A 7,139-nucleotide genomic window follows, 5' to 3' on the forward strand; every position below is an offset into this window, starting at 1 on the left:
ATAATCTTTTTAATTTAAACAAGATTCTTCTTGTAAAAGTTATATAAGTGGACACATAAATAATTAAAAAAACACAAGTCATGGTGATAAGGTGATGGGGTGTATAAATTTTTCTTGTATTTCTTTAAATATTAAAAAAAAACTTAAAATTAATCAACATTAACATAAACATGCACATTAAAACTTATCAGAATGTTTTTAAAACTAAGACTTCCTCTAACAGTTCCTTCAAAGAACTATCCTTATTAATCAGCCCTTTTACTTTTTCTGAGAAAAATTGTTCTTTAGTGTATCTATTTCACAATCCTAATGTCACTTTGACAATGGCACTCTCTACTATGAATCGGAGAAAAATTATATAAAGAATTTCATTTAGGACTATTTTCTCAGAACAAAGTGAAAGTGAAAGGTGGATCTATTTGACCACAGAGAGTGAGCTTTCTTATTCTTCAGTAACAGAGCTGTAAGGCTGGACAGTCGTTCATGCAAGACCCCTCCTAAGGGACAGTGGACAGAGAAAAGTGGTGTGCACTGAAGAACTGCCACCCCCACCCCCAACTGAAATACCTACACCAAGCATGTCAAACGCAAAGGCTAACACAGGCTAAATAAACAAGGTTGAAGTTTATGTGGGCCGCAAAAAAACAAAACCTTCAATTTTCATAGAAACGTAGGTTTATTTTGATAGAGACATGCTGAATACAAAGGGCTGAAATAAATGAGTAATCTATAATAATAAAAGTGTAATATGCTAATTAGACCAGACGTCCTTCCAGATGATGTTCTGGATGAAGTCAGGGCTTCAAGGGCCGAGGCAGCTGCCACAGTTGCCTCGGGCCAAGGCAAGCCACTGTGGCTGCGAGGGCCAAGGCAAGCAGCCACGGCTGTGAGGGCCGAGCCCCTTGCACAAATTTCGTGCATCGGGCCTCTAGTTGTTAACATAAAATAATAGAACATTTTAATAAAAATTAATATTTTCTTGAACATTAACTTACCAGACACTGAATAACTGCACAAATTAATAAGCATAATGCAAATAAATCTATTTTTCTTGTTCTCTGAAAGCAAAATATTTCCTGTTGCACACACCAAACAAGTTAGTACAAGACCAATAACGTGGCAATCGACTGCTAAAATATTCGCTTCTAGTATTAATGGAGAGAAATGGTGCGCCTGCACGTAAGGGAAATGAATGCAACATGATTACAGTAATCAGTCATTAGTGAACATTGTAGTTCGTTACTAATAATTATGTATAACAGGATATTGTAAAAATTAAGTTACGAAATTTTTATTAAAATGTTTCTTACATACCATTATATTGGCTGGGCTGCAAAAATATTCGTTGTGGGCCGCATGAGGCCTGTGGGCCACAAGTTTGACATGCTTGACCTACAGGGATACTGAATAACTGAACATCTGGAAGCTACATCAGGAAGCAGACCAATATGACCAAGAGGGCTGACTCTGAGAAAAGGTACCATGGCCAACTGCAAAGTCAAAGGCTACCCTACCCAATGGTCAAGTGGTCAGCCATCAAAAGAACTCACATATTCAGCATCTAAGTGAATGCAGACATATTCTGGAGTTCCTAAGCAAACACATGGACAGCAGCTCTATTATCATAATCATCTTCACCTGTCTCTTAATCTGTCATTCAGTTTATAGCAAATTTTTTTTTCTGATATACATTTAGACCTTCTCTAAATAGTAACTGTTTTTGCATAACATAGTCAAATTTTATTTCCTTGCCAGCTGACTATTTTTCACAGCCCTGTCTCATGAGGAGTAGGTAGTAACAATATGGCAAGGTTGGTTTTCTGGTGTTAATACACATGCTATGGTTATGTAAGAGAATGTCCTTGTAAATTATTTGAGGATGGTTATGCACCATGCTGGCAATTTAGTTTCCAACACTTCAAAATAAAAAAGATAGCTGTACTGTACTTGCAACTTTTCTGTAAGTTTGAAATTGTTTCAAGCTTTTACAAAGTTAATTTTTAAAACTGAAATTTTTTTAAAAAAAAGAGAAAGAAAGAAGTAGCAAATCCAAACTTCCTCAGAAGAAAGAGAAGAAAGAAAAAGGACAAGAATGTAACATATCCCAGCAAAAGCACAGGACAAGGAGACCAGTTTCTGAGCGGGGAAACCATTCCTCAATTGGGGGGCTCTCTCTACCATGCTAGGTGGGAAATATATGGTTAGCCTAAGAATATCCTGTAGAATGAGAGGATACTCATTACATCACTTGTCTGACAATCCAAGATGTTATTCCATCAAGTCAGTCAGAACAAATTGAGACATAACCACACTCCTAAACCATCTTGGTCAAAATATTTTTAAAGCTTTCTGGCCTTACTTCAGAGAAACTTAATAGCAAAAAGGTTGCATGCTTCTGCCCAAAGCTGTTTAGTTGTATGAAGGAGCAAAGAGAAGAAAAACTTCTGGCTGAATACATATGGTTACAATACATAAATAAAAGGTTCACTGAATTACTTCATCAAAAGGGAGGCAAATTTTTCTTTTTATCAAATTCTTTTTCTTTCTCTGGAAGGAAAAAAAAAGTAACTAATGCTTATTTAATAATAATAAAAAGCCACAACGTTTACTTTTATGAAGTCCTAATTACATGAAAAAACATTTTATTTTCAAGCAAAACTCACGTTGTTTGCTGTAGTTACTGCATCTAGCTTAAACATATTAAACACCCAGTAAACACTTCGTGATTATTAATAAGCAATTTTGTTATGTATTTCAGATACTCTGATACTTTTAGATGATCTCATAGTAAGTGTCCCTGATAGTCTCAGATCCTCTCCAACAGCAAAGACCACAGCAGAGAGAGGGCAGGGAACCAAACCTATTTGAGCTGGAGCCCATGAATAAGCCCGGGTACAAGTACACTCCCGCTCCACAAGAACCTGACTAGGCCATATGTATGATAAAGATTAAGAACAGAATTCTAACCTATTTTTACTCCGACATAAAATATACTTCTGCACACTTTAAGCAAGACAATCACCAAAATAAGAACCACCTACCAACAAAATTTAGGACATTCAACTACTATACAAAAGCAAAGTACTGTACTCTTTTTTATTTGCAAAGTTACTATACATAGAGGGGCATATTTACAGCACATCTCTACATTTTTCAGACTAGAATTATTTCTAGCAACTAATTCTTAAATCATTCCATTATATTCAAACAAATTAGAATCCCATACAGACATGGTGAATAATTCCATTATACAAATAAACTGGAGTCCTTTCAGGAGAAACAGCTGGTAAGTGAAGTGATCTGATTCTGTTCTGGGTTTATCTAGCTGGTCGGCTAACCACAATGACACTCACCTAGGAGGTTTCCTACATGATCTCTGCAATCCCAATATTCTGAATATATGGCTTTATCAAAAGAGTATTTGTTTTACTTCAAGCATTTCGAGTTTGTTAGTTGGTTTTAGCCACCCTTAGCGGAACACAAGTACACGTACATTCGTTAGGGGTGAACCAAGTACCCAAATAGCCTGGGAAAGAACGTAGGGAGGTGAATACTAGATGAGTACTAGAATGGGACTGAAAGAAAGTGAAGCCTCAGTTACTACTGTGTATATTTATGTTCATGTACATGGGCGTAAACAATGTGCTCAGTGAGAAAACAGCACTTTGCAAGCTTTCACGTACACCCAGAAATTTAGGTAAATGGCCTCTAGACCAGTGTCCCACCCTATCACTTGCCATTTTCTCTTTCCAGCTTCTAAATGTCATGAATTTCACGAGCACTTGGTTATAGTTAAAGCTGGAGGTGGTCTAAAAGGGGGGAGGGGGAAGGAGAGAGAGAGAGAAGCAAATATACCTTAAACCAATCATGAGGAATTGAAAGCCAGAGTGTACTCTAGGAGGGTGACAGAAGACATGGATAAACGGGAATGACAATGAATAGAGAGCGAGGAACAGACTAGGGCTCAGTCTGGGCACAACTAGAACACAACCAAAGACAACTTCATGTTGTATCACTATTGTGATATGAGACTGTCTTCAAGTTTTAAGACCCTCTTTTAAAAAGTTGTTATCCCCCCAAACCTCACCTCGAAGCATTTATACCTTGAGTGTCCTTTGAGAAAAGGTTACCCGGGCACGTGGATTCCCTAGCCCCATGCAATAACAACGCTCCAACCTTCAGGAGCCACAGTACCGCAGGTCAGAGGGTATTGCTATGACTCAGGAAATGAGAGAATAATCCCCAGAAAGCAGTGATGTGTCCTCTCTTCTTAATGTTCTGTTCTCAGGAGGGAAAAAACTTCCCCCCAAAACTACAGAAGAGCAAGACTACATTTTAAAATCAGCACACGGGGAATGATTTGGTATAAAAGAACAATTCCGAACCAGGTGTGGTAGGATGTAGACTTCATGTGCGCATATCTAAAAGTATGGCACATGTATCTTTAAAAGAACAGATCTACCCTTGCACTGAAGGCCATTCATTCTCTCTAGCATGATATCAAAGTTTTTATCAGCTTTCTGAAGAGCCAAGCAGAAATTAGCTGAATCTAAAAGGTATGACTGATCATATGGCTGGAGCTACTAAAGATTAACAGTGCTCCTCTGCCTAAGGCAGTCTTTTCCAAATCCCCACCTCCCAACCCCGAATCTCGGATAGCTAGACTGAAGAGCCCTATTTTAATAAGCAACTTGGAAGTGGTGTGTAGGTTCAGGCAAGTCTGGGAAATGTTGCATAAGGCTGTTAAGATGCACCAAGGGCGCTCTCCCAGGGAAAGCCAATGTGTCAGTTCAATCAACCTAAGTGACTCTGTCCAAAGAACTCAAGTGTGTCCCTGCCTGGAACCTGACCGAAGCTATCGCTTAGTGTCTTTAGTGGGGGTGCTTTACTCCATCCCATTAGTAAACTTCTTGGCTATTTCCTATTTCTTTACTTTTCTTTAACTTTCCAGGTGTGTTTTTTTTTTAATTTTTTACCATGGATAATAAAGCTTATTTTGTGTTGTACATCACTTGTCCCACTCTCTTACTCTACTTATCTATGAACTAATCATGGCCTGTTTTTACCAAGCTATCATCATGAAGCTCACATCCTGGATTCAGCCCATCAGCATCCCTTTGGGCAGCCCCCTCTCTTGGCTTTAGCAGGAGCCAGTGCAATCACCATTTGCAGGTCCTTTCCCACAGGACCACATCCTGGTACTGTGTGCACTGCAATTCCCTCTCCATTCACCTAAATCACAGGCCTTGAGGCACCGACTTCTGCAACCCAAGCTTTTCTCACAAAAGCTTCTATTCACTTCCTCCTGCCAACACTCATTCAACCCCTTTCCTCCAGATGGTGACTTATACAGATGAAGTCTAATACTGATAGCTTTTTTCCTTCTTTAAGCCTGTTTTCACAGCTTCCTTGGAACAATAAAAGTGTGGACTTCAAAATACAAAGTAGACCAGATTTGAATTCCAGCCCAGCTATTAGACCTTGGGTAAGTCACGTCAGTGTTCTGTCCTTCAGTTTCTTCATCGGTAAAAATGTACATAATGTCTATGTACTAGAATTATTTAGCTCCTGGCATATGAGTGATCAGTAAATGGTATTTAACTATACAAAGTTCTGAATAAACAGTAGTAACTATAATTATTCCAACAAATAAATGCATAGCTATAGTTCCATGAGTCGATACTTATCAATAAATTTCAAATGCCACACATGGTTATCAATGCAGGTGATGTACAGAACCAGAATGGAAGACACGTTTTCATGTCTCCAATATTTGAAAAGCTCAATGGCATAACTCAGTATACTAAACAACATCATTCAGTGTGGAGGTGACAAATTCTATCTAAAGTTGATAAATCAAGAAATAAACTATAGCATTTAAAGATAATTAATAGAAGTGTAAATATTTAAAGTTATAATGGAAACCACTACAATAACAACAAAAAAAGAATGTGCTAAAAAATGAACTGGGCTCTCATTTGACCCAGTAATCCCACTTCTAGGAATATATCCCAAGAAACCAGAAACACCAATCAGAAAGGATATATGCACCCCTATGTTCATAGCAGCACAATTTACAATACCTAAGATTTAGCAACAGCCTAAATGCTCATCAGCTGATGAGTGGATTAGAAAACAGTGGTACATCTACACAATGGAATACTACACTGCTATAAAAAAGAAGGAACTTATACCATTTGCAACAGCATGGATGGAGCTGGAGAGCATTATGCTAAGTGAAATAAATCAGAGAAAGATAAATATCACATGCTCTCACTCATTTGTGGATTATAATGAACAACCTAAACCGATTAACAAGAACAGATGTAGAGACAGGGAGGCATTGATAAAATACTCAAACCTCAGAGGCAAGGTAGGGGAGGGTGAGGGTAAGGGGGAGAGGGCAGCCTAAGGACTTGTATGCATGCATATAAGAATAAGCGATGGACACAGACAACAGGGGGTGAGTACGAGGGCATGACTGGGGGGATGAGGGGACAATGGGGGGATAAAGACACATTTGTAGTACCTTAATCAATAAAAATTTTAAAAAATCCATCTAGAAAAATAAGCAGGCATAAATCCTAAAGAGTTTTGAAATTAATCATTTGAAGTTATATTTTCTGTCATATATTAGTTCAATCCTAAACTAGTCTCTTTTTCCGTATCCATCTACTTCCTAGTACTGTGCCTGACTCATGGATGATGCTCTATAAATATTAGTTGGAAGAAGACAGAGATTCTTATTGTGTGGCTTTGAAAATAAGCTAGGGATTGACTAGTCACTTTCCCCAGGTGTCAGAGATGATGAGATGGGATATTAGGGACTTGGCCTCATCTTAAGCAAGCAAAGAGGAAGTGGTCATAATCAGAAAAGACGAGAATGTTTGAGGATCTGATAGTCTGCCTGCTGACATTTTACTAGCAGAAGAAGGACCTGACTCCTAGCTTTCTGCCTGTGCTGTTTCTCAGCATGTGGAATGCTCAGGCAGTGCTGCTGTGACACCTGGGAGCTGTCACTCATCAATCACCATCTGCATAAAGATATGAGAGAAGTTTGAACATGAACAGTCTGGATCTCATTGCTATCTGCTGCTGCTTTAGGTCTGGCCCTCTACTTCTCAGATGCAAAAAAAAAA

The 7,139-nt window shown here is 38.4% G+C and overlaps 1 protein-coding gene across 1 annotated transcript in view; it reads right to left on the bottom strand.

Moving 5' to 3' along the window:
* TTC27 (tetratricopeptide repeat domain 27) overlaps nt 1–7,139 on the bottom strand; it is a 95,747-nt gene that overhangs the window by 39,553 nt on the left and 49,055 nt on the right. The gene's annotated exons all lie outside the window — the stretch shown is intronic.

Source organism: Myotis brandtii, unplaced genomic scaffold (genome assembly GCF_000412655.1).
Source record: "Myotis brandtii unplaced genomic scaffold, ASM41265v1 scaffold953, whole genome shotgun sequence".
Lineage (NCBI taxonomy): Eukaryota > Metazoa > Chordata > Mammalia > Chiroptera > Vespertilionidae > Myotis > Myotis brandtii.